We start from the raw sequence: 12,030 nt of genomic DNA on the forward strand, positions 1-12,030 counted from the left end.
TTTGCAAATATGGCATGGACGTGTGACAGGGTGGCTCAATTTTGGACAGGGTTTTTTATCCAGCATTATTGACCTGAACATTTCTCCCACAGCCCGGCAAGCATTGCTGGGACATGTACATGACCTCCCAAAGTCTTCTAGGCGCTTTTGTGCGCTAGCGTTATTGTCAGCACAGAGAGAGGTCACATTACACTGGGGGGGTAAACACTCAACGACGTTGAAAGGCTGGATGTTCAACATTAGACACTGCAACACTAATAGCGATATATATGCCCAGCTGCAACACCCAGCCTCTAGACCTCTTGATATATGGCAGCCCTTTCGATCCTACTTGCTAGCACAATCATCCGTGAGCTCACAGATTGGACAAGACTTCCCATTTAGGAATGTAAAGTAACAGTTAAAAACCCGAGCAGCAATTGTAAGTGTAAGAGTTCATATAAATTCACAACTCTCCAATAGGTTAGATTTTTTTCTTCTCTTTTATTTTTCCATTTTCATAGTATCTTCGTTAATAACAGTTCTTATTGGATGCTCGTCAAACCACAGGGTAACCAAAAGATTGCCAACTCGTGTTTCGTCAGGCAAATACGCCAATCGACTTCATCAGGGCTAAAACAGAAATAAGATAGTCTTAATGTCACATCAATCACCCTACTATCATATAACATATACAAAGCCTTGTTTACAATTAGTATACTATCTACAAATCACCAATTGAAGAGAAATAAGAACTCACTTATTGAACAATAATTAGTTCACTAAAACAACAAATAAGTTTAGAAAAAATCAGGAAAAAGCATGCTCTAGAGAGAATCTACGTGCTCTCAGTAAGATAAGGTGCACAAGAAAAAATTGTGAAGAGGAAAAAACAAGGCAATCAAAAAAAAAATATATATGAGCGGAACCCATTATTCACCACACCACATTGTGAATAATAAATAACCATGTACACTTACCAAAAGGAATAATAGAAAAGACAATTAAAATATCTTTTCATGAACCATAAGTTCAAGCTAGACAAATTCCTAAAGAAATAAGACAAGTACTAAAACCATCAATTAAACAATATCAGTTCAAAGAGAACATTATCATAGTCACGATTACATAATCCATAATACCACAATCTATTATGTGAGGAAGAATAATATTTCACTAATTCTTGAAAAACCAAACTATCAAGTCTACATGTCGTATAGTCAGAGCATGCAAAGGCATGCGTATGTCTGATATACAACAAGATTTCAAACAAGCATTTGCAATGCAATGGGTCTCGCATTAGGAAAGCGTGAGCTGTTGGTATTGTAAATGACATTTTTTTTTAATATTTGTTGACTTTGAAAATATATAAATTAATAGCATGTTATTCACAAAGCCAATAGATTACACTTTCCTAATGCGAGTCCTATTGGCTATGGCAATACTTGTTGGTAGCAAGCAAGGATAGTGCTGTTGTGGTGCTGAGTGATGATGTGGTTGGGCTGAGTGATGTGGTGGTGTATTAAAGTGATGTGGTAGTGTATTAGAGTGATGTGGTGGTGTCCCAGAGTGATGTGGTGGTGTCCCCGTGTGATGTGGTGGTGTCCCCGAGTGATGTGTAGGTGTCCCTGAGTGATGTGGTGGTGTCCCTGAGTGATGTGGTGGTGTCCCTGAGTGATGTGGTGTTGTTCCAGAGTGATGTGGGGGTGTCCCCGAGTGATGTGGCTGTGTCCCCGAGTGATGTGGTGGCGTCCCCGAGTGATATGGTGGTGTTCCTGAGTGATGTGCTGGTGTCCCTGAGTGATGTGGTGATGCCCCTGAGTGATGTGGTGGTGTCCTTGAGTGATGTGGTGGTGTCCCTGAGTGATGTGGTGGTGTTCCTGAGTGATGTGGTGGTGTCCCTGAGTGATGTGGTGGTGTCCCTGAGTGATGTGGTGGTGCCCCTGAGTGGTGCCCCTGAGTGATGTGGTGGTGTCCCTGAGTGATGTGGTGGTGTTCCTGAGTGATGTGGTGGGTGAGGGTGTGTGGGGGTGTGAGGGGGTGAGGGTGAGTGAGGGTGAGATGGTTGTGAGGGTGAGTGAGGCTGTGTGAGGGTGAGTGAGGGTGTGTGAGGGTGAGGGAGGGTGAGGGTGACGGGGGTGAGGGTGATGGGGTGAGGGTGTATGGGGGTGAGAGTGTGTGAGGGTGAGGGTGTATGAGGGTGAGGGTGTGTGAGGGTGAGGGTGAGGAGGTGTGAGGGTAAGGGTCCATAGTAAATGGTGGCAGGGCAGACATCATAAGACAGAGATAAGAGACTGCGTGGTGACTGCGTTGGTCAGTTTCAGAATCAGGAGGGGCAGAGTCAGCACAGTCTGCGAGGGATCAACGTGTCTAGAGGCAAAGCATAGCGGATGTAGCATTGCAGCTAGCAAGTCAAGTGTTTTCAAGCTGAGTGTCCCTAGAGAGATGGCAACACAGCAGCAGTATTTGAGGAGCAAGGCTACTGTAAACAAGCATGGTAGCCTTTCACTTTCGTCCAGAATCAAGCTCCCGGCATTGCTGTGGCAGGGGGCGGGGGAGCGGGAGCGCATTTCTTTGAAGTCTGATGCCGAGGCACAGACACATGGTGGTGCGTGATGTGCACACGGGGGGCGGGGGAGTGGCAGCCTTTGAAGTCTGATGCCGAGGCACAGACAAATGGTGGTGTGTTATGTGGCTGGCTCTGTGCACGCGCATAGATCACATGAACTGTATGCGATCCGCAGCCGTTTTGGTAGACTTTTCTTTTCCGCTTACTATAATCTCGCCGGACCAATGCGCAAGCGCATTGGCTCAGGTGAGACCTAAAAAGGGAAGAGGCTACAAAGCAATATAGCGTAAACCCCCATATGACAAGGGTAAATAAAGGTTACAGAAATAAGTGTATAGAAATTAGTCAAGTATCGCCCTAGCATCAAAGGCCAGAATGCAAAAATCCTTTAGACAGGAATTAATTATGTACGTGACGAGTAGCTTGCATTGTAGTGTAGTTCCTATATTCCCAATAGGCTCTGGGCATTGGAATAATATATCCTATAGATGTGAAGTACGACTTAGGTTGACTAGGTCTCTATCGAATATATTAGATTTGATTGTGAGTGCCCGCTAGCTCAGAGGTCACTAGAAACTTTCTCGAATTCACAAGAAGGGATTAGTTTGTGACAGTCGCATAAACATGACAACTTTGTTTCCCAAGAATAAAACTGATCTTCAGAGTTGTGGAAACAATAGATAAATGTTTCACTCAGTCAATCGTGCATGCTTCGTTTCATCAGCGGTGCAGAGAAATAGAGAGATGGGCGTTTTCAATTTATTTATTTATTTATTTCAATGTATTTATTGAACAGTCTTCTTTCTCATGCAGAAGAAATGAACTGCTACAATCGTAAAACTGGCTGTAAAGTATAATGCGTACAGCAAGAAGAGTATTATAAAATAATACTGTAAACGCATGGTATAGTTTCTAAGCCATAAAATACATACATAAATAACAAAGACTAAAAGTACTCAACTAGTGCTTATAAAATACTCCTACCCCGATGTACCTAACCTAAGTCTAGTACGAGGGAAGAAGTAAGTGAGGTATAGCCTAGGTTTTAGTTTCTTTGCGAATAATCTATCCAAGATTTTTCTTAGGGTCTAATCAGCTCCGTACCTTGGTTTGGAATGAAGGAGGTCTGGTATCTCTGCCTCCGGACTCGATTTCCCAACACTCCGCAAGGGGAGCTTGGAAACACTGTAGCTGGATTCTCAGCGAGAAAAAGGCAGCCTCTCTGTCAGTGCGTCAGCTGGAGGGTCGGCTTCCTTCGGCACTTGCTGTAGCGAGCTGCGTCGGGCAAGTAGATAGTCGAACTGCTCCAAACCACTGTGTGTTTGCCCGAGCAAGTGTAGGCATATTTATACCTTGAAGGTGCCTGGATTGATGTAAAGTCGGACATAATAACGTCCCCAAAGAACGGTAGTTCTTTGAAAACGCCATGATTTCTAGGACAAATCAATATTCAAGAAAGGGCGATGTCCCTGACTGCTGCAGCTGAGTTTTACAAGAAATCGTTGTGGCTTTTTGAAACTAATGGAAGTAGCCATGCATGTATTAGGACTGCATGGGCTATGTCTAAATATGGGTATGATTTCAATGCCTATAAGGGTAGTGTGAATAATACCTATATAAGGGCATGAATGGGGAAAATTACATGAATCGGGAAAGTTAACCTAAAATGCTATACAACACCCACTCCACTTTATTATGTTTGACATTACTAAATACTAAGCAAAAAACATATTAACAATCCCACCCAAAATACATAAAATGCATTCGAAATGGTTGTACACGAAAATGAGCCTTTGTGCTGTACGCATGTAAAAAGCATTATTTTCATTCAAAGCATGTAGCGTGATATTGGAAAAAATGCCCATCAGAATGAGTCATGAAAGAACATTCATGAAATGGCTCTGAAATACAGAAGAAAGGTTGAGACCATTCCATGACAGAATATAAAATCTGTTTTTGTTGTGAACAAGGTCAAATATTGTCTCTTGGAAGTGTTCAAAGAATTCTTGTTCCTAAGAATAGTTCTACTTTAAGCAGATTACTTTGTGCCAAAAAAGTTCAATTTGGAAAAAGTTAAATCGAAGAAAAAGAGAGTTCTAAAGTTAGAAGTTTTGTTTTGAAAAGTGAAGGTCGAATTCAGAGTACATCATAACGCTGTGTGCCAACTCAAAAATCACTCTCACTGTTGGGAGAAAACATCAAATCGCCTAAGTTTGAAAATAATTTGTTTAAAATTGTAGGTGAAAGTTGGACTACCTCGTTAAGCAGATCAATTGTACAGAGATGAGAAGCATCGCCGTCAGCGTCAGTCGCATTAGCAATGTTCGCAGTTGATGGTACCTGTGTGCCTGTTGGTCCACGTATCTCACCATCAGCTGGTTGTGCTGGTGAGACCTCCATGAATGTCGTCATCAGGATTGGTAGCCATTGGGAACAACACAATGCATGAGCCGTTACCGAACCGAGCAAAGCGTCAACATCCGTTGGCAGCGCTGATGGAAGTGTTAGACCGATGTCTAACACGCATTCTTCTCCACATAGCAGGCATTGTAGAACAGGTAAGATGCAATCTTGCCAGATTGGTCTGAATTAAAGAAACCATGTGGTATTCAGATCTCTTAAAAGAGCCAAGCCCAAAATTTGGATTATGCACTCATGACACTTCATTGCCAGGAGAGTGTTCTCGATGGTAATCTGGGCATCGTTGGTGGATTGGCTTGCCATATCGAAGCAGAAGTAGCAAAAATAAAATCCGTGCTGCGAGTTCCAAAACGAGAGGCAGTCCGCCAAACACCGAGTGCACGAAGTTTGGAAATATGCTGAGGACTGCTTCAAAAGGTGCTAACAGTCCCGAAAAAATAGTCTTAAATACATGTACAATACCACTGGTATCACACATGTTTAAGATACGACCTAACATTTCTGTGAACTGTATTGGACAGTTTGTGGATAAAAGGGCATGTATCTCTGTAGAGGACCTTGCAACTTGCAGATCATACGTCTCTTTGGACAAGGTCAGTGGCACCGCTTTTTGTAAAAGAATGGCTTTCATTCTGCTTAAAGTATCAATTTGAATAGACGAGATGTTCAGTGAAGGCCATAACGGCGACTCCGCGTCTGTCTTTGCTTTAGGAAGCAATACTTGAATACAACAAGTGACCCTGGCTGACACACTTACGGGGTAGGCAATTCCTGGCATCATTCCACAACAGCTGTGATCATTCAACATTATGTAGCTCCCATAAGAAAGCTGCCTCAAAATTGGATCTATCACTGCTGCCGGAGAACCTTGCAGGTGGCAGGATAAGTTAGTCGAAGAACCATCACAGGCTCCGTGTAAATGAATACCCTGACATAAAAGTGTACCGCTTAGTGCGCTGTTACATTGTGTACCACTAAGAAAGACTTCCTTTCCCCTACTCCAACATTTTTGTGTGTATGGTAAATCCCAGGTTGATTTAATGTATTCCTTACCCAACCTTTTCATACAGGCCTGCGTTTCAAGAAATACTGAAACTGGACAATCGTCACTGGCAACGTAATGGTGCCATGTATTATCCATTCTATGGCTGGTTTCTCAGAAACAGTCAATTGTAATCTTTCCAGTTTTTCTATGCTCAGCTCCGTATAGTCTGCTCCCCTATGTGCCAAAGAGATTTGTTTATCTGTAAGGTTAAATCCAGTAAACAATGACGTGGTGTTGATTAGACGCCAAGGCACATAGCCTGAACGAAGATTTTGTAACGTCCAGCCTAGCAGCATTATAGAACGCAATTGTGACTGTCCATGTTGTAACATGAGCAAGTCCTGTTCCATTATGTCAGTGGCAGAGGATACAATGCTGTCCAAAGAATACATTCTGGATGACAGAGTTGTTAACCCATTCTCAACCACAGAGAGAGCTTTCTCTAAATTAATACGATCAATTTCTCGTATTTGTTCTGCAGTTTCCATTTGCATGACTTTCCATGCTTCATTATAAGCAGCATAAATACCGGCGAATATGAAACGTTTATGACATGGTTTAGGAGGCCCTAGTAAGAAGTCTCTCAAATCAACGCCATCTTTAAGTAAAGTCAAGTGTTGTTTAACCTCTGTAAGTGTAGATTTTTGTAGCCATTCGAGGCATAGTTTTCTTACACTGTATGTTGTTACTATCCCTGGAAGTTGTCTCCGGACATATCTTGGGTCTGGCCTAGTTACTGTAAACCCTTGTGTCTTGTTCAGGAATCTATCTTGACAGGTATTCGTGTCTGTGGGCCAGATTAACCATTTTTTCCAATCAGGATCAGTTCTGTTTTTAAGTAAATTTGATGTTATGTCGACCCCTCCCTCTGAAGTGTTTTTACTATCAGCTGTAGGTACAGGTATGGACGGTTTGTTTAAATCTTTTATCTTGGCTAGTCCAAGACAGGATGTTTGTTGAACAGTGTCATTCAAAAACATTATTTGTTCGAGAATAATACAGGTTCGAAATAAAGCTTCTATTCCCTGTACTTGCCAGTCTTTTGAGCCCCAGACAGTTTTTGTTTCTATGTTGTCTCTCCAGAAGGCGAAACCTAATGAGGACAGCTGGGCATAAAAGGCTGCTGAATACATTTGTTTTTTATTTGTTAACATACTTTTCATTCCTGTCTTATTAACATTTTTAAAATAACATGTTTCCGGGTTTGTGGTATTGAAACCTGAGAAGTATGGACATTTTTCATAAAATGTTTTTTGAGCTACCCTTTGGTGGCGTTGGACAATGTTCCCATTGATTGAAAGTATAAACATTTCTAGGGTTTGCAGATTTGTGCAAGTAATGGTGACCATAGTGATTGTAACAATACATTTCTTCATAATCTGATGAACCTTCTAAATATTCATGGTTTGTACATTTTGGAGACATTCCTAAATCTGACATCATATTATTAACAGTCTCAAAGTCCCAATCATCAAAAAATGTGCTGGTTGAAATAAAGTCACTCAGGGAAACCTTAAATTGGTGTGGAATCTTCAACAGCTCGGCAGGACCATAAAAATCATAATCAGTTCTGTCCCATGCTATACCACCAGGTATAGGAGCGGCTGTGATGTTCACTGATGACAGGTCTCTTTGTTCACGATGAGATGATTTGTGTGGCTTCAGGAGCAACTTGATGTTCTTACTTGCTGTGTCCATTTTACTAAATGGAGAAGGGCTAAGCACGCTCCTCCCAATCGAAGCGGAGCACCTCTCAACCTCCAAACGTACCTCACTCTAACCTGATGATCACCCTGGACCGGCTGGCTCCACTGAAACTAAAAAAAAAAAACAGAAACACCCCCTCTAGGTCTTGGTTCACCACTGATATCAATGAGGAAAGAAGATACCTCAGAACTGTAGAAAAAGCTTGGAGGAATAATCCCTCCTCCCTCCATCGGGATCAACTCAAGGCAGCACGCAGAAACTACAATAAGCACATCAAGAACAAAAAGACATCTTTCTTTTGCTCTGCCCTAGACAACGCTAAAAATCGCCCCAATGAACTCTTTAACATTATTAGGAGCCAAACATCCAAACCGTCAACATCCAACATGGCGGCATCAAAAACGCTCTGGGACAACTTTGCTAGCTTTTTCAACGAAAAAATCGCCAAAATAGATCTAGCTCTTAACACCGACCCCGCCTCCCTCATGGGGACCTCGACACTAGCAACAATAAGCAACTCCCTAGTGAGCACTCCTACGCTTTGGTCCTCCTTCCGCCCCATCCAGGAAGATGAGATTATCAAGCTGATAGCCGCCGCTAAACCCTAATCCCACTCCCTAGATCAGCTACCCTCGAACCTGATGAAAGACCTGAAGCTCACCCTAGCCCCAATCTGGTGCAAGATAATCAACAGTTCACTGAGCAAGGGACTCATTCCTGACTGCCTCAAAGTGGGTCAAGCCACTCCGTTACTAAAATAAAACAGGTCTGAACATTAAGGACATGAACAACTTCAGACCGGTTTCAAACCTTCCGCTTCTATCCAAAATTCTTGAAAGATGTGTTCTCCCTCAGTTAACCCAACACCTAGAGAACATCAAACTACTAGACCCACACCAATCAGGATTCAGAAAGGAATGCAGCACCGAAACCACAATCTTAAATGTCCTAGACAATCTTCACATGTCTCTCGACTCTGACCAATGCAGCCTTCTCATCCTACTTGACCTATCGGCCGCGTTCGATACAGTTGACCACACCCTGCTCCTCAAAGTCCTCCAAGAGCGAGCAGGCATCGAAAGGATGGTACTAAAATGGTTCTCCTCCTTCTTTCACAACCGCACACAAAGAATAAAAATCAACAACTTCGAGTCCGACCCCCGACCCGTCAGTAGAGGAGTCCCACAAGGGTCAGTACTCTCTCCACAACTCTTCAATGTCTACATGGAACCCCTCACCACACTTCTAAGGGAGTCCAACATCCCCTTCCACCTTTACGCAGACGATACACAACTCTACCTGGAAACCACCTCGATCAAAGACATCCACAGACTGAAAGTCACGCTCAAAGAGGTCCAACAGTGGCTCTCAATGAACCACCTCAAACTCAACCAAGAGAAAACAGAAGTTCTCCTCATCTCGAATAGAGACAAAACCCCTCAAATCGAGGAGTGGCTCAAAGCCTTAGATGCCCTCAATGGGGCTCTTGCGCCAACGGACTCTGTGAAATCCCTAGGGATTACCCTCAACCCCAAGCTGGACATGAAAAAGCACATCTCTAAAGCCGCAAAATGCGCGTTCCTAAACCTGAAGCTACTGTACAGAATAAAACCCTTCCTCCCTCCAAAAGATCTCAAACAGGCCACACAGGCGTTGGTGCTTTCCAGAATTGATTATGGAATCGCAACTTTGACCGGATCAGCAAAATCTCACTGAGGTCCCCTGACCACTACCCTCAATGCCGCAGCAAGAATGGTCACAGGAATGAAAAAATTTGAGCACATCTCTCCGGCACTTAGAGAACTGAAGTGGCTTCCTATTGACCAACGAGCCAGCTTTCGCACAGCCTGTCTCACGCACAAAGCCTTGCACACAGGCAAACCTGAATACCTGGCTGCCAAACTCAAAAGGGCCTGTCAGTCCAGGAACCTCAGAAGCTCCAACACGCTTCTACTCATCCCACTGAGAGCTCGGAAACTCAAAACCGGAATTAAATCCTTCGCGGGTAATGCGCCCAAAATTTGGAAATCCATCCCACCCCACATCAGACTGACCACCTCCTTCCCGAAATTCAAGACACTTCTCAAAGCCCTCTTCCTAGAGCGCTCTCTACCGTAAAGGGTAACCCAGAAAGGACCTGAGGAAGGTTTACTATCGAAATCCCTCCAACTGGAGACATGTTCCGCAACTGTTGTCATATTGCCTCTGAGTTGGTATACCGAAGATGTTTTTGTTTTTGTTTTCTTCTCTGCATTCGTTTTCCGTTCAGAACTTGTTTGCTCATAATTTGTAAATGCTGTGAAGCGCTCCGATACCCTCGGGTCCAGCTAGCGCAATACAAAACTTCAATAAATAAATAAAAAAATAAAATAAACTATATTTTCCATCTATCAGCTTTCCCAAACTTAATACAAGAATGAGCCAAAGTAGGAGAAAAAGTACGCCTAACACAATCCAAAATTCAACCCATGGTGAAACCAGATAAGCCTTTTCTAGTTGCTGAAAAAGTTCTGTTTCTTGGTCTGTAAAAGGTTTATTTGCTGGCGTTGTTTCGGGCTCACTGGGATCCTCAGAAAACGTTATCAAAGTTGATGAAATAGCCAGACGCAGTTCTGTCAATTGTTGGTATTGCATCCCGATTATTTGAAATCGCTCGAGCTGCTTGATCCCTTGTCATATTAATATAGTCAGATGCTATATCATTATAGACAGGAGTTTCTTGACGAACTGTTATTTGGGTTTCAAGAGGGACAAGTTCCATGGCTTTGTTGCATAGTCCTTCTTTTCTTTCTGCAGATTCTTCAAAGGTGATGAGTCTCTCAGTTTGAACCTCTTGGATAGTAGCTAGATTTGATCGTCTGCTACATCTTTGGAGTCCACTGGGCCTACTACTTATTATCGGCCACATGATGTGGTTTGACCAGGGTCGATGGATACAAACCTGTTCTCTTTTCTTCCAGCAAGGGGCGGCAGTAACACTGTTCTTGATCCGTGGATTGCTAGCACAGGTACTGATTTTCTGTAAGAAGGCCCAAATTCCTTCTTGTCCGCGATCTTTTCTCTGACTAGACCCCCAATCTTTGGAATCCAGACAGGCCTTACTGGGGCGGGTTGTTCTCCTTCAGTGGTTGTTGGCTTCTGTATTGTGTTGCTTTGACTTCTTCTTCTTTTCTTGTTTAAGTCCTGCAAAACAGCCAAACGGTCTTTGATATCAAAGGGTTTTTATTCCACCACTGAAGTGTGACGATCGAGATCTTTGACAATCATTCTAGTACCAAAAAGGATTTCATATGGAGTGATTCCACCCAGAGAATTTCTTGGCAGATTGTTTAAACTACGTTGGACACTTATTAGATGTTTGACCCATCCGTCACCCGTGCCTAATACCCTAGCTGTTATAGATTGCTTTATGTTCCGGTTTATTCTTTCCACTACCGAATTTCCCTCAGGATGGAATGGACTTGAGTGCCACAATGCAACGCCCGGATTGGCCATGGCCTCCTTGTAAGCTCGAGAGCTAAACGCAGGACCCTGGTTAGAATGTAGCGTGCCGATTGTGTATGTGCAGATAAAGACTCGCAAATCTTTTATAACAGTTCGGGCGTCAGCCGAGCGCTGAGGCCACATCCAAATGAATCTTGAGCATGAATCCACTGCGACCATGATGTATTTATAGCTACCATCCCTCTGTATGGGACCGCAATGGTCCAGGTAAAGACATGCTACTGGTTTATCTGAAATTAGAAGGGGCGTCTGCGCCGGTCGTATCACTGATGAAACTTTTATTTTCTGGCAGATTTCACATTCCAAAACATAGTTTCTGGTCTGTTTCCTCATGCGTGGCCACCAGTAACTTTGTTTTAATAATGACACTGTGACGGAAACACCTGCTGCTAAGATTAGTCCTAATCTATGTTCAATGTTTGGAATTACTCTATCCCCCACTCCAGGGATTCGAGCAAAAGGAACATTATTCGCATCAGTTATATAGGAGTACTGAGTGGAAAGCTTTTGGTAACGTTTTACCGCTGTCTTTATTGGATGCGGAGACAGCCTGCATTATTTCGCTGTCTATTTTTGTTTTTGAACAAGTGATTGCAGCTACGGAAGCAGTTTGCACAGCTGCCTTTGCGGCTTCATCAGCCAATGAATTCCCTGCAAGGTGAACGCCATCACGCTGATGACTCAGTGTGTGGATCACGTGAGTCTTTTGTAGTTCTTTCTGTAATTGAACTACTTGTTACCAAAGTAACTTATGCTTGATTGTGCCACCTTTTGCATCTTTGAATCCGTTTTGAACCCAGTTCTG

General features: G+C 43.1%; 1 protein-coding gene across 4 annotated transcripts in view; it reads left to right on the top strand.

Moving 5' to 3' along the window:
• Positions 1–12,030, top strand: part of AHI1 (Abelson helper integration site 1) — an 862,008-nt gene that overhangs the window by 394,664 nt on the left and 455,314 nt on the right. The window lies entirely within an intron of this gene.

Source organism: Lissotriton helveticus, chromosome 6, assembly GCF_964261635.1.
Source record: "Lissotriton helveticus chromosome 6, aLisHel1.1, whole genome shotgun sequence".
NCBI classification, from domain to species: Eukaryota; Metazoa; Chordata; class Amphibia; order Caudata; family Salamandridae; genus Lissotriton; species Lissotriton helveticus.